The sequence below is a fragment of the Pristiophorus japonicus genome, chromosome 19 (assembly GCF_044704955.1).
Source record: "Pristiophorus japonicus isolate sPriJap1 chromosome 19, sPriJap1.hap1, whole genome shotgun sequence".
In the NCBI taxonomy this organism is placed as follows: domain Eukaryota; kingdom Metazoa; phylum Chordata; class Chondrichthyes; family Pristiophoridae; genus Pristiophorus; species Pristiophorus japonicus.
In genome coordinates this window covers 8,652,175-8,669,854 of record NC_091995.1, presented here as the reverse complement: position 1 = coordinate 8,669,854, position 17,680 = coordinate 8,652,175, and the positions used below count along the sequence as shown (strand labels likewise).

Below are 17,680 nucleotides of genomic sequence, written 5' to 3'. Positions count from 1 at the left end.
CCGGGGATCAGCAGAGGCCTACAAAAGGCCGCGAGAGGCAGCGGGAGTTCGTGGTCGCTGAGGCGTGAGTCGGGGGATCAGCAGAGGCCTACAAAAGGCCGCGAGAGGCAGCGGGAATTCGTGGTCGCTGAGGCGTGAGTCCGGGGATCAGCAGAGGCCTACAAAAGGCCGCGAGAGGCAGCGGGAGTTCGTGGTCGCTGAGGCGTGAGTCCGGGGATCAGCAGAGGCCTACAAAAGGCCGTGAGAGGCAGCGGGAGTTCGTGGTCGCTGAGGCGTGAGTCCGGGGATCAGCAGAGGCCTACAAAAGGCCGCGAGAGGCAGCGGGAGTTCGTGGTCGCTGAGGCGTGAGTCCGGGGATCAGTAGAGGCCTACAAAAGGCGTGACTTGTGCAGCTACAGGGAGAAGGCAAAAAAGAAGTAGAAAGAAACAGAAAGGTGACGTCACAGCCTAGGGGGTAAGTGATTGGCTGGTGATTGGTGAGTAGTTTTTCTTTTTCTTTTTTATATTAGTCAGTAACTTTTAACATTGTTGTTGCCAATTTAAGTGTATCTAAGGGTTAAGTCATGGCAGGAGAGCTCTGTCGGGTGTTATGCTCCTCCTGTACCATGTGGGAACTCAGGGACACTCCCTACGTGTGCGGGAAGTGTATCCGCCTCCAGCTCCTGATGGTCCGTGTTGCGGAATTGGAGCTGAGGGTGGATTCACTCTGGAGCATCCACGATGCTGAGAATGGCAGGAGTAGCACGTGTAGCGAGTTGGTCTTACCGCAGGAGAAGCGTCCACAGCCAGATAGGGAATGGAAGACCAGCAGGAAGAGTAGTGCAAGGGAGGTAGTGCAGGAGTCCCCTATGGTCATCCCCCTGCAAAACAGATACACCGCTTTGAGTACTGTTGGGGGGAATGACTCATCAGGAGAGGGCAGCAGCAGCCAAGTTCATGACAGTAACTTTTATTTGTCTACAGATAAATGAAGCTGCTGTGCTCACGAGCTGCAGGTAGCTTTTGGGGATTTCCACAGGAAAAAGAGTGGGAGAGTGATAGTGATAGAGGATTCAATGCTGAGGGGAATAGATAGGCGTTTCTGTGGCCGCAACCGAGACTCCAGGATGGTATGTTGCCTCCCTGGTGCAAGGGTCAAGGATGTCTCGGAGCGGGTGCAGGACATTCTGAAAAGGGAGGGAGAACAGCCAGTTGTCGTGGTGCACATTGGTACCAACGACATAGGTAAAAAAAAGGGATGAGGTCCTACGAAACGAATTTAAGGAGCTAGGAGCTAAATTAAAAAGTAGGACCTCAAAAGTAGTAATCTCGGGATTGCTACCAGTGCCATGTGCTAGTCAGAGTAGGAATCGCAGGATAGCACAGATGAATACGTAGCTTGAGCAGTGGTGCAGCAGGGAGGGATTCAAATTCCTGGGGCATTGGAACCGGTTCTGGGGGAGGTGGGACCAGTACAAACCGGACGGTCTGCACCTGGGCAGGACCGGAACCAATGTCCTAGGGGGAGTGTTTGCTAGTGCTGTTGGGGAGGAGTTAAACTAATATGGCAGGGGGATGGGAACCAATGCAGGGAGACAGAGGGAAACAAAAAGGAGGCAAAAGCAAAGACAGAAAAGAGATGAGGAAAAGTGGAGGGCAGAGAAACCCAACGCAAAGAACAAAAAGGGCCACTGTACAGCAAAATTCTAAAAGGACAAAGGGTGTTAAAAAAACAAGCCTGAAGGCTTTGTGTCTTAATGCAAGGAGTATCCGCAATAAGGTGGATGAATTAACTGTGCAAATCGATGTTAACAAATATGATGTGATTGGGATTACGGAGACGTGGCTCCAGGATGATCAGGGCTGGGAACTCAACATCCAGGGGTATTCAACATTCAGGAAGGATAGAATAAAATGAAAAGGAGGTGGGGTAGCATTGCTGGTTAAAGAGGAGATTAATGCAATAGTTAGGAAAGACATTAGCTTGGATGATGTGGAATCTATATGGGTAGAGCTGCAGAACACCAAAGGGCAAAAAACGTTAGTGGGAGTTGTGTACAGACTTCCAAACAGTAGTAGTGATGTTGGGGAGGGCATCAAACAGGAAATTAGGGGTGCATGCAATAAAGGTGCAGCAGTTATAATGGGTGACTTTAATATGCACATAGATTGGGCTAGCCAAACTGGAAGCAATATGGTGGAGGAGGATTTCCTGGAGTGCATAAGGGATGGTTTTCTAGACCAATATGTCGAGGAACCAACTAGGGGGAAGGCCATCTTAGACTGGGTGTTGTGTAATGAGAGAGGATTAATTAGCAATCTCATTGTGCGAGGCCCCTTGGGGAAGAGTGACCATAATATGGTGGAATTCTGCATTAGGATGGAGAATGAAACAGTTAATTCAGAGACCATGGTCCAGAACTTAAAGAAGGGTAACTTTGAAGGTATGAGGCGTGAATTGGCTAGGATAGATTGGCGAATGATACTTAAGGGGTTGACTGTGGATGGGCAATGGCAGTCATTTAGAGACCACATGGATGAACTGCAGCAATTGTACATTCCTGTCTGGCGTAAAAATAAAAAAGGGAAGGTGGCTCAACCGTGTCTATCAAGGAAAATCAGAGATAGTATCAAAGCCAAGGAAGTGGCATACAAATTGGCCAGAAATAGCAGCGAACCCGGGGACTGGGAGAAATTTAGAACTCAGCAGAGGAGGACAAAGGGTTTGATTAGAGCAGGGAAAATGGAGTACGAGAAGAAGCTTGCAGGGAACATTAAGGCGGATTGCAAAAGTTTTTATAGATATGTAAAGAGAAAAAGGTTAGTAAAGACAAACGTAGCTCCCCTGCAGTCAGAATCAGGGGAAGTCATAACGGGGAACAAAGAAATGGCAGACCAATTGAACAAGTACTTTGGTTCGGTATTCACTAAGGAGGACACAAACAACCTTCCGGATATAAAAGGGGTCAGAGGGTCTAGTAAGGAGGAGGAACTGAGGGAAATCTTTATTAGTCAGGAAATTGTGTTGGGGAAATTGATGGGACTGAAGGCCGATAAATCCCCAGGGCCTGATGGACTGCATCCCAGAGTACTTAAGGAGGTGGCCTTGGAAATAGCGGATGCATTGACAGTCATTTTCCAACATTCCATTGACTCTGGATCAATTCCTATCGAGTGGAGGGTAGCCAATGTAACCCCACTTTTTAAAAAAGGAGGGAGAGAGAAAACAGGGACTTATAGACCGGTCAGCCTGACCTCAGTAGTGGGTAAAATGATGGAATCAATTATTAAGGATGTCATAGCAGCGCATTTGGAAAGAGGTGACATGATAGGTCCAAGTCAACATGGATTTGTGAAAGGGAAATCATGCTTGACAAATTTTCTGGAATTTTTTGAGGATGTTTCCAGTAAAGTGGACAAGGGAGAACCAGTTGATGTGGTATATTTGGACTTTCAGAAGGCTTTCGACAAGGTCCCACACAAGAGATTAATGTGCAAAGTTAAAGCACATGGGATTGGGGATAGTGTGCGGACGTGGATTGAGAACTGGTTGTCAGACAGGAAGCAAAAAGTAGGAGTAAATGGGGTCTTCTCAGAATGGCAGGCAGTGACTAGTGGGGTACCGCAAGGTTCTGTGCTGGGGCCCCAGCTGTTTACATTGTACATTAATGATTTAGACGAGGGGATTAAATGTAGTATCTCCAAATTTGCGGATGAAACTAAGCTAGGTGGCAATGTGAGCTGCGAGGAGGATGCTATGAGGCTACAGAGTGACTTGAATAGGTTAGGTGAGTGGGAAAATGCATGGCAGATGAAGTATAATGTGGATAAATGTGAGGTTATCCACTTTGGTGGTAAAAACAGAGAGACAGACTATTATCTGAATGGTGACAGATTAGGAAAAGGGGAGGTGCAACGAGACCTGGGTGTCATGTTACATCAGTCATTGAAGGTTGGCATGCAGGTACAGCAGGCGGTTAAGAAAGCAAATGGCATGTTGGCCTTCATAGCGAGGGGATTTGAGTACAGGGGCAGGGAGGTGTTGCTACAGTTGTACAGGGCCTTGGTGTGGCCACACCTGGAGTATTGTGTACAGTTTTGGTCTCCTAACTTGAGGAAGGACATTCTTGCTATTGAGGGAGTGCAGCAAAGATTCACCAGACTGATTCCCGGAATGGTGGGACTGACCTATCAAGAAAGACTGGATCAACTGGGCTTGCATTCACTGGAGTTCAGAAGAATGAGAGGGGACCTCATAGAAACGTTTAAAATTCTGACGGGTTTAGACAGGTTAGATGCAGGAGGAATGTTCCCAATGTTGGGGAAGTCCAGAACCAGGGGTCACAGTCTAAGGATAAGGGGTAAGCCATTTAGGACCGAGATGAGGAGAAACTTCTTCACCCAGAGAGTGGTGAACCTGTGGAATTCTCTACCACAGAAAGTAGTTGAGGCCAATTCACTAAATATATTCAAAAGGGAGTTAGATGAAGTCCTTACTACTAGGGGGAACAAGGGGTATGGCGAAAAAGCAGGAAGGGGGTACTGAAGTTGCATGTTCAGCCATGAACTCATTGAATGGCGGTGCAGGCTAGAAGGGCTGAATGGCTACTCCTGCACCTATTTTCTATGTTTCTATGTTTCTATGTCTACATCCACATTTCCCTCCAGAATGTCGAATTCCTTGTGAACAAGGCCCTTGACATCCATGAGCTTATTGTACATGATTGCATCGACATTATGCCCTTCGCAGAAACTTGGCTGATGGGTGATGACACCTCCCGCCTGGCTATAGCTTCCATCACTTGCCCTGTCTAAACCGCCGTGATGGCGGTATGGCTCTCATCACCCAATCACAGCTTGGTCTGTCCCCCTCCTGATCTGGCACTTTCTCTTCCTTTGAGCATCTAACCTTGTTCCACCCTTCTCTCCTCTCCTTTAAAATCCTTGTTCACTACCACCTACTCAAGTACCATGCCAAGCTTCTCAGATATCTTCACTCTTTCCTCCCTCAGCCCCTGTATCGAGCGATTTCTCATTCTCAGTGATTTCAACCTCCATCTCAATTCCTCATGCTCTCTCTCCTGAATTCACTGCCCTCCTATCCTCCCTTAATCTCCATATAAACTCCCCCATCCATAGCCACCCCCTTGACCTTGCCACTTCTATCATGCCAATCACTGATCAGCCAATCTCTGATCAATTCCTTGTATCTCTCTCCACACACATCCCCCTTCCTTCCATGTCTGCCCCTGGAAAACATAAGAACACAAAAAATAGGAGAGGAGTAGGCCATTTGGCCCCTCGAGCCTGCTCTGCCATTCAATAAGATCACGGCTGATCTGATCTTGGCCTCAACTCCACTTCCCCGCCCGCTCCCCATAATCCCTTATCGTTCAAAAATCTATCTCCACCTTAAATATATTCAATGACCCAGCTTCCACAGCGCCCTGAGAGAGAGAATTCCACAGATTCACAATCCTCAGGGAAGAAATTCCTTCTCATCTCAGTTTTAAATGGCGACTCCTTATTCTGAAACTATATCCCCTAGTTCGAGATTCCCCCATGAGCGGAAACATCCTCTCTACATCTACCCTGTCAAGCCTCATCATACTCTTACAGGTTTCAATAAGATCACCTTTCATTCTTCTAAACTCCAAAGAGTATAGGCCCAACCTGCTGAACCTTTCTTCATATGACAACGCCTTCATCTCAGGAATTAACTTAGTGAACCTTCTCTGAACTGTCTCCAATAAGGAGACCAAAACAGCATACATTACTCCAGGTGTGGCCTCCCCAATACTCTGTACAGTTGTAGCAGGACTTACCTACTTTTATACTCTATCCCCCTTGCAATAAAGTCCAACATTCCATTTGCCTTCCTAATTGCTTGCTGTACCTGCATACTAACTTTTTGTGTTTCATATACACGCACCCCCCCAGATCTCTCTGTACCGCAGTATTTTGTAATCGCTCTCGATTTAAATAATAATTTGCTTTTTTATTTTTCCTACCAAAGTGGATAACCTCACATTTTCCTACATTATACTCCATCTGTCAATTTTTTGCCCACTCACTTAAACTGTCAATATCCCTTTGCAGATTCTTTGTGTCCTCCTCACAACTTGCTTTCCCACCTATCTTTGCATCAGAAGCAAATTTGGCTACATTACAGTCGGTTCCTACATCCAAGTCATTAATATAAATTGTAAATAGTTGAGGCCCCAGCACTGATCCCTGTGGCAACCCACTAGTTACAGTTTGCCAACCTGAAATAACCCATTTATCCTGACTCCTTTTTTCTGTTAGTTAGCCAATCCTCTATACATGCTAATATTATTACCCCCAATCTCGTGAGCTCGTATCTTGTGCAGTAACATTTTATGTGGCACCTTATAGAAAGTCTTCTGGAAATCCAAATACACTACATCTACTGATTTCCCTTTATCCACTTAAAAACTCTCCCCAAGTCACTTGCAATGGCACTTTCAAATTCTCAACTGTCTAGCCTTTGGCCTCCCATTCACCATGACTTTCTGCAGCTACCGATCTGCTCAGTTACACCCTCACTTCCACCTTTGATACCCTAGTCCTCATTAAAACCATTACTGTTTCTCACATTGCTCATTCTCTCGGTACGGTCCTCATCTCTGGTCCCTCAAGTCCAAGGGACACAGACTTGACGTTTATGGCAGACAACTGGTTTAAGATCAACCTGGAATGAAAAGCTAACCCCTGCCCTCCCCACTCCTCCCACTGGGCTTCCCTTCTCCACTACAGTCAGTCATCTGAAACCCCCCCTCCCTTGTCTCCTCCACCCTCACCTCCAACAACAAATCAGCAATGGCAGGCCTTCAAGGTGGAGATACTTTGGGTACAAACCAAGCATATTCCCAAAAGAAGGAAAAATTGGACATCCAAAGGTAGAGCTTCCTGGATGACGAAGGAAAGAGGTTCATTAAAACAGAAAAAGGAGGTTCATGACAAATGTCAGGTATAGATTTCAGTCGAAAACCAGGCAGAATACAGTGCAGGGAGAAATTGTAAAACGATGTAATAACTGCAAAGGGGAGTTTATGAGAAAAAATTAGTGGGTAACATAAAGGGAACCAAAAAATCTTTAAGAAACATATAACAAGTAAGAGGATTGTTCAAGGAATGGTGGTGCTGATTAAGAACAGAAAAGCTAATCATCTTGTGGAGGCAGTGGGGCTGACTAAATTAATGAGTGAGCACTTTGTATCTGTCTTCACCATTGAAGTGGATGAAGTTAATGTCGCAGTAGAGGAAGGGGGAGTAGAGATGTTGGGTAGGATAAAAATAGATAGAAAGGAGGTGCCAAATAGGTTGGCATAACTCCAAGTTAAGAAGTCACCCGTCCAGATGGAATGCGTCCTAGGTTGCTAAGAGAAGCTAGGGTGGAGACAGCAGAGACTCTGGCCACAATCTTTCAATCTCCATGGTTATGGGATTGGAGCTAGGGAACTGGAGGATTGCAAATGTTACACCTCTGTTTTAAAAAGGAGAGAATGATAAACCTGGTAACCTAATGTCAGTGGTGGGTAAACTACTAGAGACCATTATCAAGGACAACATTAATTCTCACTTAGAAAAACATGGGTTAATAAGGGACAGCCAGTGTGGATTTGTTAACGGCAAATCGTGTCGGACTAACCTGATTGAGTTCTTTGATGAAGTAGTAGAGGTTTAATGAAGATAGTGCAGTAGATATTGTATATGTGGACTTTCTAAAAGGTATTTCGAGAGAAGTAAGCAATGGGGTTCCCAGAGATCGGTATTAGGACCAGTGCTTTTCTTGTTAAATATAAATTACCTTGGGTATAGGGACTACAACTCTGAAGTTTGAAGATGTACAAATCTTGGCAACATCGTAAATAGTGAGCAGAACAGTAGCAGACTTCAGGAAGACATAAAGAGACTGGTGAAATGGGCAGGCACAAGGCAGATGCAACTTAATGTGGATAAGTGCAAGGTGATACATTTTGGGAGGAACAACATGGAGAGGCAGTATAATCTAAATAGTGCTATTTTGAGGGGGGAGCATCAGCAGAGGGACCTGGGGGTGTATATTCACAAATCTTTGAAGGTGCAGGGCAAGTTGATAAGGTGGTTAATATAGCATATGTGATACTTGGCTTTGTAAAGCATTCAATGCAAAAACAAGGAAGTTATGCTAAACCTTTACAAACCATCAGTTAGGCCTCAGCTGGAACATTGTGTACAATTCTGTGCACCACACTTTTAGACGGATGTCAAGGCTTCGAAGAGGATACAAAGGAGGTTTACCAGGTTGATACCAAAGACGAGGGACTTCAGTGATGAGGACAGATTGGAGAAGTTCGAATTGTTCTCCTTAGAGCAGAGAAGGTTAAGGGGAGACCCAATAGAGTTATTCAAAGTTACGAGGGATTTTGATAGAACAAGTTGGGAAAAAACTGCTTCCTCTGGCAATTGGGTCAGTGATCAGAGGGCATAGATCTAATATAATTGGTAACATAACTAGAGGGGAAATGAGGAGAATGTTTTTCACAGAGGGATGTTAAGATCTGGAACGCACTACCTGGGAGGGTGGTGGAAGCAGATTCCATAGTGACTTTCAAAAGGCAATTGGACAGGTCCCTGAAGAGAACTCATTTGCAGGGTTATGAGGAGAAAGGTGGAGTGTGGTATTGGAAAGCTCTTTCAAAGAGTCGGCACAGGCAAGACAGGCTAAAGGGCCTCCTTCTGTACTGCAAGACTCTATAGGGGAGGAATTAGCTCGCACCTCAGTTGGGGCGGTAACCCAGGCAGAGCGGTAATTTTAGCACCTTCCATCAAGAAGTTTGTTGGAATTGCGAAGAGCTGAATGTGGCGCAAATTCAGCCGTTACACACTTGACCTGGGGGGGCGCGAATGAAAATTCCGGCACTAAATTGAACCGACCCATTGCGCATGCACCGAACTCCGATTCAGTTCCCGGGAAAAGCCGAGTCTTAAAGGTGCATCAAGGTAAGTTAGTGCATGAGCAGCTCCAGCTCCACAGTGTCTTCAGAGCGTGAAAATGGAGGAGCAATGAGGAAGCAAGCTATCTCCCCGTTCTCGCCCACCGTCCTTGATGCCTTGCTGGAGCCAGTGGAGAGTCGCTGGAATGCCCTCTGGAGGGGGATGAAGGCCACCACCTAGGATTTTAACAGGGCTGTGGAGGGAGGTGGCACAGCACGTTGCAGCCCGGAACACAGTGGCCACAACAGCGACGCAATGTCACAATAAATTCAACGGCCTTATGTAAAGACTGGAAGCATCGAACCTCCAAGGATTTATTGGACATTGTGCTTAATATTTTTCTCACCACTGAAAGAAAGCTGGAAGCTGTTTGTGGGAAGGGCCCATGAGCGGCTCCATGTTGAACTTAGAATGATGGGCAGGGAGTCTGCAATGACAATAAGGCAGGAGATGGGCTAATGGAGTCCATTGTTAGGCAAGGTGACCTCGTCAATCAGTGATTACCTGGATGAATTACCAGAATAATAGGAGAGCCATTATGCCCAGACTGCTTGGAAGTGAAAACTCATCACTGGACTCAAACACAGGAAGCCTCGAAAATAAGGAACTTTATTGGGTAAAAGCAGAAGACACACCCACAGGAAGCCTCAAAACAAACTTTATTCAGCCTAAAAAGGCAAACGAACTTGCGATATAAAAGCATTCCATGTGGACACAGCTCTCTCTCTCGCATCGCTGCTTTGCCCCTACAAGAATCCAACCCTCCATATTGATAAGGAGAGAAGAAACCAGAAGAGGCACCATTTCATCGGAAGAAGCAGCGAGTAAGCCAGTGAAATCGGTGAGCATTTCTGCACACACATCTTTTAAGATCACGGCCACGGTGTGAGGGGGTATCATGCGGTCTCCCAACCAAATTCTTAAGGGTTTACAGGGGAGGGGTTCAGCCACTGGGAAGGTTGTCGCGAGAGTTCTCCTCAACCTTCTTCTCCCTGTGGCTGAGGAGCTCCTCCCGGAATCACAGTGCGGATTTCGTCCCCTACGGGGCAGAACAGACACAAGCTTTGCGACAACTACAGGAAAAATTAAGGGAGCAGCGCCAGCCCTTATATATGGCCTTCTTCGATCTTACAAAGGCCGTTGACACTGTCAACCGTGAGGGTCTATGGAGTGTCCTCCTCCGTTCCGGATGCCCCCAAAAGTTTGTCAACATCCTTTGCATGCTTCACGACGACATGCAGGCTGTGATCCTCACCAACGCATCCATTACAGACCCAATCCACGTCCGGACCGGGGTCAAACAGGGCTGTGTCAGCGCTCCAATCCTCTTCTCAATCTTCCTTGCCGCCATGCTCCACCTCACAATCAACAAGCTCCCCGCTGGAGTGGAACTAAACTACAGAACCAGTGGGAAGCTGTTCAACCTTCGCCACCTCCAGGCCAGGTCCAAGATCACCCCGACCTCTGTCGTTGAGCTGCAGTACATGGATGATGCCTGCGTCTGTGCACATTCTGAGGCTGAACTCCAGGATATAGTCAATGTATTCACTAAGGCATATGAAAGCATGGGCCTTACGCTTAACATCCGTAAGACAAAGGTCCTTCACAGTCTGTCCCTGCTGCTCTGCACTGCCCTCCAACCATCAAGATTCACGGTGCGGCCCTGGACAACGTGGACCATTTCCCATATCTTGGGAGCCTTTTATCAACAAAGGCAGACATTGATGCGGCGATCCAACATCTCATCCATTGCGCCAGTGCTGTCTTCAGCCGTCTGAGGAAAAGAGTGTTTGAAGACCTGGTCCTCAAATCTACCATCAAGCTCATGGTCCACAGGGCTGTAGTAATACTCGCCCTCCTGTATGGATCTGAGGCATGGATGATGTATAGAAGCACCTCAAGTCGCTGGAGATATATCACCAACGATGTCTCCGCAAGATCCTGCGGATCCCCTGGGAGGGGATCAGTGTCCTTGACCAGGCTAACATCCCCAGCATTGAAGCACTGACCACACTCGATCAGCTTCGCTGGGCAGGCCACATAGTTCACATGCCAGATACGAGACTCCCTAAGCAAATGCTTTATGCGGAGCTCCGTCATGATAAACGAGCCAAAGGTGGGCTCCCTGGTAAAGTGCGACATCACCACTGACACCTGGGAGACCCTGGCCGAAGACCGCCCGAGGTGGAGAAAGTGCACCCGGGAGGGCGTGGAGTTCTTCGAGTCTCAACGCAAAGAGCGTGAAGAGGTCAAGCGCAGACAGCGGAAGGAGCATGCGGTAAATCAGCCCCACCCTCCTCTTCCCTCGACGAATGTCTGTCCCACCTGTTACAGGGTCTGTGGCTCTTGTATCGGACTGTTCAGCCTCCAGAGAACTCACTTTGGGAGTGGAAGCTGCACACACATCTTTTAAGATCACAACCACGGTGTGGGGGGGGTATCATGCGGTCTCCCAACCAAATTCTTAGGGGTTTACAGGGGTGTTTTAGACATTGGGGTACATCGCGATAGGGGTCTGTCTCGACAGGCCACACTGTGTATTGTACTGCATTTGTTTGTTTTACACACCAGGGTTTGTGTGGTTTTACTGGGTGATAGGTGTGTGTTTTAGCTTTAATAAAGCATTGGCGGATGAGACCGAGGTATTTGTCCGTGACTCATTCATCTGTTCAATACAGTAATCACTCCCAGGTTTAGAACTAGTGTAACGTGGGGGTGCGTCGTAAACATCTAAGGTAAACCACTTATGCTTACTCAGATCGTCAGGGTGAGTACCCTTTCTATTCATCTTCCAACGCCTTCAAGTGAATCTCACTGTCTCACACAATGTAAAGACTTTGCAGTGCCAACCCCTTCTCTATGTCTACCAGGCCATGCTCCTCCTTGCTGAAGCTAGTCTGAGAACTCTCCATTGTCTCACCAGTCATGCCCTGCCCATCCAAGCGTCTCTCACCTTCTCGCTCCTTACTCAGCCTGAGCCCACCTAGCAGCACCTTTCAACTCTTCAGATGTGGTCACAGGCCTAAGCCTCATACTTACTGGTAGTTGCTTGTGCCCCAGACCCACCGGTCACACATCCACTGTGTGATGTCACGCAGGATGAAATGCAGATATGCTCACTTCGGTATATTACTCGCAATACCCTACTGCAGACACATGTGGCACACCAGCACCTACACAGCCACTAACAACTTTTTGTGTTGGTCATTGCAGATCACAATATGCGTGAGTTTCATTGTCAGGGCGGAGGTGATTTCACCTCCAAGACCTGACTGACGAGGAGGAGCGAGTGTCTGCCCTCATGGGCGCTGCAGTCGTGGCGGTGGAGGGCAGAGAGGCAGAGCCCCCGCTCGGCAGTGTCGGTATGTGAATGCGATGGCCGTTTTGTGTGAGTACCCTTAGCCTTGAGGCCACATGGCTTACAACATGTTGCAACCAAAATAACGAGCACCCCTCCTTCTTGTCTTCCTGACCCCTCCCCAGCTGATAACCGCACTTCTGTTGCTTTGTGCTTACAGATGATGAGCGCCAGCCTGCCCATGAGCCGACATCTTATTACGACGGGGAAGAGGAGGAGGAGGTGGAGAGCAGTATGCTGGGACAGCGTGAGACGTCCTCTTTGGCGAGTGGGGAGTCCACCTCAGTGGAAGAGGCCATCTTCCCGGGGTTAATTGAACCTGAGACTCCAGGCCCCAGTGGCCTGCAGCAACGTCCAGCGTGAGGGAAGCTCAGGGACTAGCTCTCCGGAGATAAGTCAGCCCATGAGTTATGCTCACAGACCGGCAGATGAGAACCTGGACTTGGAGGCTCTGTCCTGGGAGTCAATGCAGATACACCGTGAGCTAATGGGTGCTTTGGCGAGGATCCCGCAGAGAGTGGATGCACTTGTTTTATATGTGGCGGAGGCCGCCTCAATCTTTGCATTTGCACCTCGGGGACTGATCGATCCCATCCTTCGTATATTCCAATAGGTGATGGAGGCCCCATGACCATGGGGGTCCCAGCCATAATGGCGCAGGCCATGGTGACATAGCAGTAGCCATTGAGCGGCAGGACGAGACCACACAAATCCTGCATTCTGCCAGGCTGTCAGTGCGTGGTGGCATCATTGTACTTACTGTGTTGCAGGGTCAAATTAATGCCACGCAAGCACGGACTGCTGCCATTGTGTATGGGGCCCCATCAGTCCATCGGGAAGCTAATGGTGCCGAAATAGGCCAGCAATCTGCATTCCACCAGATTGCACCCGGATGCTGAGGCTCTGCCCCGGGGGAGTGGCAGCCAGTCGGTCGAGATGGAACGTGATGTCCCTCTCTCTTCCTGGGACATTGGAACCGGTTCTGGGGGAGGTGGGACCAGTACAAACCGGACGGTCTGCAACTGGGCAGGACCGGAACCACTGTCCGAGGGGGAGCGTTTCCTAGTGCTGTTGGGGAGGAGTTAAACTAATATGGCAGGGGGATGGGAACCTATGCAGGGAGACAGAGGGAAGTAGAATGGGGCCAGAAGCAAAAGATAGAAAGAAGAAAAGTAAAAGTGGTGAGCAGAGAAACCCAAGGCAAAAAGCCAAAAGGGCCAAATTACAGCAAAATTCTAAAGGGGCAAAGTGTCTTAAAAAGGCAAGCCTGAAGGCTCTGTGCCTCAATGCGAGGAGTATTTGGAATAAGGTGGACGATTAACTGCGCAGATAGCAGTTAACGGATATGATGTAATTAGCATCACGGAGACATGGCTCCAGGGTGACCAAGGCTGGGAACTCAACATCCAAGGGTATTCCACATTTAGGAAGGATAGACAGAAAGGAAAAGGAGGTGGGGTGGCATTGCTGGTTAAAGAGGAAATTAATGCAATCGTAAGGAAGGACATTAGCTTGGATGATGTGGAATCGGTATGGGTGGAGCTACGGAATACCAAAGGGCAGAAAACGCTAGTGGGAGTTGTGTACAGACCACCAAACAGGAGAAGTGAGATTGGGGACAGCATCAAACAAGAAATTAGGGATGCATGCAATAAAGGTACAGCAGTTATCATGGGCGGCTTTAATCTACATATTGATTGCGCTAACTAAACTGGTAGCAATGCGGTGGAGGAGGATTTCCTGGAGTGTATTAGGGATGGTTTTCCAGACCAATATGTCGAGGAACCAACTAGAGGGCTAAACATCCTAGACTGGGTGACGTGTAATGAGAAAGGACTAATTATTAATCTTGTTGTGCGAGGACCCCTTGGGGAAGAATGACCATAATATGGTAGAATTCTTTATTAAGATGGAGAGTGACACAGCTAATTCAGAGAGTAGGGTCGTGAACTTAAGGAAAGGTAACTTTGATGGTATGAGACGTGAATTGGCTAGAATAGACTGGAGAGTGATACGTAAAGGGTTAACGGTGGATAGGCAATGACAAACATTTAAAGATCACATGGATGAACTTCGACAATTGTACATCCCTGTCTGGAGTAAAAATAAAATGGGGAAGGTGGCTCAACCGTAGCTAACAAGGGAAATTAAGGATAGTGTTAAATCCAAGGAACAGGCATATAAATTGGCCAGAAAAAGCAGCAAACCTGAGCACTGGGAGAATTTTGTAATACAGCAGAGGAGGACAAAGGGTTTAATTAGGAGGGGGAAAACAGAGTATGAGAGGAAACTTGCTGGGAACATAAAAACTGACTGCACAAGCTTCTATAGATATGTGAAAAGAAAAAGATTAGTGAAAACAAACGTAGGTTGCAGTCAGATTCAGGTGAATTTATAATTGGGAACAAAGAAATGGCAGACCAGTTAAACAAGTGCTTTGGTTCTGACTTCACGAAGGAAGACAAAAATAACTTTCCGGAAATACTAGGGGACCGAGCGTCTAGTGAGAAGGAGGAACTGAAGGAAATCCTTATTAGGCGGGAAATAGTGTTAGGGAAATTGATGGAATTGAAGGCCGATAAATCCCCGGGGCCTGATAGTGTGCATCCCAGAGTGCTTAAGGAAGTAGCCCTAGAAATAGTGGATGCATTGGTGATCATTTTCCAACAGTCTATCGACTCTGGATCAGTTCCTATGGACTGGAGGGTAGCTAATATAAGATCACTTTTTAAGAAAGGAGGGAGAGAGAAAACGGGTAATTATAGACCGGTTAGCCTGACATCAGTAGTGGGGAAAATGTTGGAATCAATTATTAAAGATGAAATAGCAGCACATTTGGAAAGCAGTGATGGGATCGGCCCAATCAGCATGGATTTATGAAAGGGAAATCCTGCTTGACAAATCTTCTAGAATTTTGAGGATGTAACTGGTAGAGTGGACAAGGGAGAACTAGTGGATGTGGTGTATTTGGACTTTCAAAAGGCTTTTGACAAGGTCCCACACAAGAGATTGGTGTGCAAAATTAAAGCACATGGTATTGGGGGTAATGTACTGACGTGGATAGAGAACTGGTTGGCAGACAGGAAGCAGAGAGTCGGGATAAACGAATCCTTTTCGGAATGGCAGGCAGTGACTAGTGGGGTACCGCAGGGCTCAGTGCTGGGACCCCAGCTATTTACAATAGACATTAATGATTTAGATGTGGGAATTGAGTGTAATATCTCCAAGTTTGCAGATGACACTAAGCTGGGTGGCAGTGTGAGCTGTGAGGAGGACGCTAAAAGGCTGCAGGGTGACTTGGACAGGTTAGGTGAGTGGGTAAACGCGTGGTAGATGCAGTATAATATGTGAGGTTATCCACTTTGGTGGCAAAAACACAAAGGCAGATTATCTGACTGGCGGCAGATTAGGAAAAGGAGAGGTGCAGCGAGACCTGGGTGTCATGGTACATCAGTCATTGAAAGTTGGCATGCAGATACAGCAAGTGGTGAAGGCGGCAAATGGTATGTTGGCCTTCATAGTTAGGGAATTTGAGTATAAGAGCAGGGAGGTCTTACTGCAGTTGTACAGGGCCTTAGTGAGGCCTCACCTGGAATATTGTGTTCAGTTTTGGTCTCCTAATCTGAGGAAGGATGTTCTTGCTATTGAGGAAGTGCAGCGAAGGTTCACCAGACTGATTCCCGGGATGGCAGGACTGACATATGAGGAGAGACTGGATCGACATATGAGGAGAGACTGGATCGACTGGGCCTGTATTCACTGGAGTTTAGAAGGATTAGAGGGGATCTCATAGAAACATATAAAATTCTGACGGGACCGGACAGGTTAGATGCAGGAAGAATGTTCCCGATGTTGGGGAAGTCCAGAACAAGGGGACGTAATCTAAAGATAAGGGATAAGTCATTTAGAACTGATGAGGAGAAACTTCTTCACTCAGAGAGTTGTTAACCTGTGGAATTCCCTACCGCAGAGAGTTGTTGATGCCAGTTCATTGGATATATTCAAGGGGGAGTTAGATAAGGCCCTTACGGCTAAAGGGATCAAGGAGTATGGAGAGAAAGCAGGAAAGGGGTACTGAGGTGAATGATCAGCCATGATCTTATTGAATGGCCTATTCCTGCACCTATTTTCTATGTTTCTATCTCACCAAAACCTGTCTCAACCCTACACTGTCTCTGATTTATCACGCTGCTGGTCAGACATCCCTCGTGGATGAGCAGAAATTTCATCCAACTAAATATTGGGAAGACCGAAGCCATTGTCTTTGGACACCGCCATCAACTTTGTTCCCTAGCCACCGACTCCATTCCTCCCCCTAGTCACTGTCCAAGGCTGAACCAGACCACACAACCTTGGCATCTTATTTCACCCCGAGGTGAGCTTCTGACCACATATTTGCTCCATCACCAGGACCACCTACTGCCACCTCCATAACATTGCCTTTCTCCGTCCCTGCCTCAGCTCATCTACTGAAACCCTCATCCATGCCTTTATTATCTCTAGACTTGACTATGCTAATGCTCTGCTGTGACCTTCCAGTCTTCCTCCTTCCATAAACTTGAACTCATCTAAAATTCTGCTGCTCATACCCTAACTCGCACTAACTCTCGTTCCACCCTGTTCTGGCTCCCGGTCCAGCAATACCTTGATTTTAAAATTCTCATCTTTGTTTTCAAATACCTCCATGGCCTCTCCCCGCCCTATCTCCGAAACCTCCTCCAGCTCTATAACCCTTTGAGATCTCTGTGCTCCTCCACCTCTTGCGCACCCCCGATTTTAATCGCTCCACCATTGGTGACCATGTCTTCCGCTATCTGGGCCCGAGGCTCTGGAATTACCTCCCTGAGCCTCTCCTCCTTTAAGACACTCCTTAAAACCTCTCTCTTCACCTGTCCTAATATCTCTGTATATGGCTTGTTGTCAAATTTTGGTTCATAACATTCCTGTGAAGCGCCTCAGGATGTTTTACTAAATTAAAAGGTGCTATATAAATACAAGTTGTTGTTGTTTCAATGAGAGAAGAGGAGATCACAGCCAGACTGCATTACAGTATCTGCCCACAAAGTAGATGTGTCAGCAGGCTATAGATTAGCTGTGTGTGTATGTGATTGTAATGTAGCACGATTACAATAGCATCCAGTACAGGGCTGGGGACAAATTTACCAGCAACCTTTCCTGAGACTCTGATAATGTAAAGTGATGTCATTACTTAACCACTGAAAGCTGTAAATAATGGGTGTGGTTAGCTGCCAAAATAAAAAATGTGCAACTCTCCTGAGTTCAAATGGTTCATGATTCAGTGAGTTCAGCTTTGCCAGGGAATGGTAAATATTGGACTGGGCA

At 47.1% G+C, this 17,680-nt stretch overlaps 1 pseudogene; it reads right to left on the bottom strand.

Annotated features, from left to right (window-relative positions):
• The window catches only part of LOC139230649 (uncharacterized), an 80,675-nt pseudogene that overhangs the window by 22,999 nt on the left and 39,996 nt on the right, over window positions 1–17,680 (bottom strand).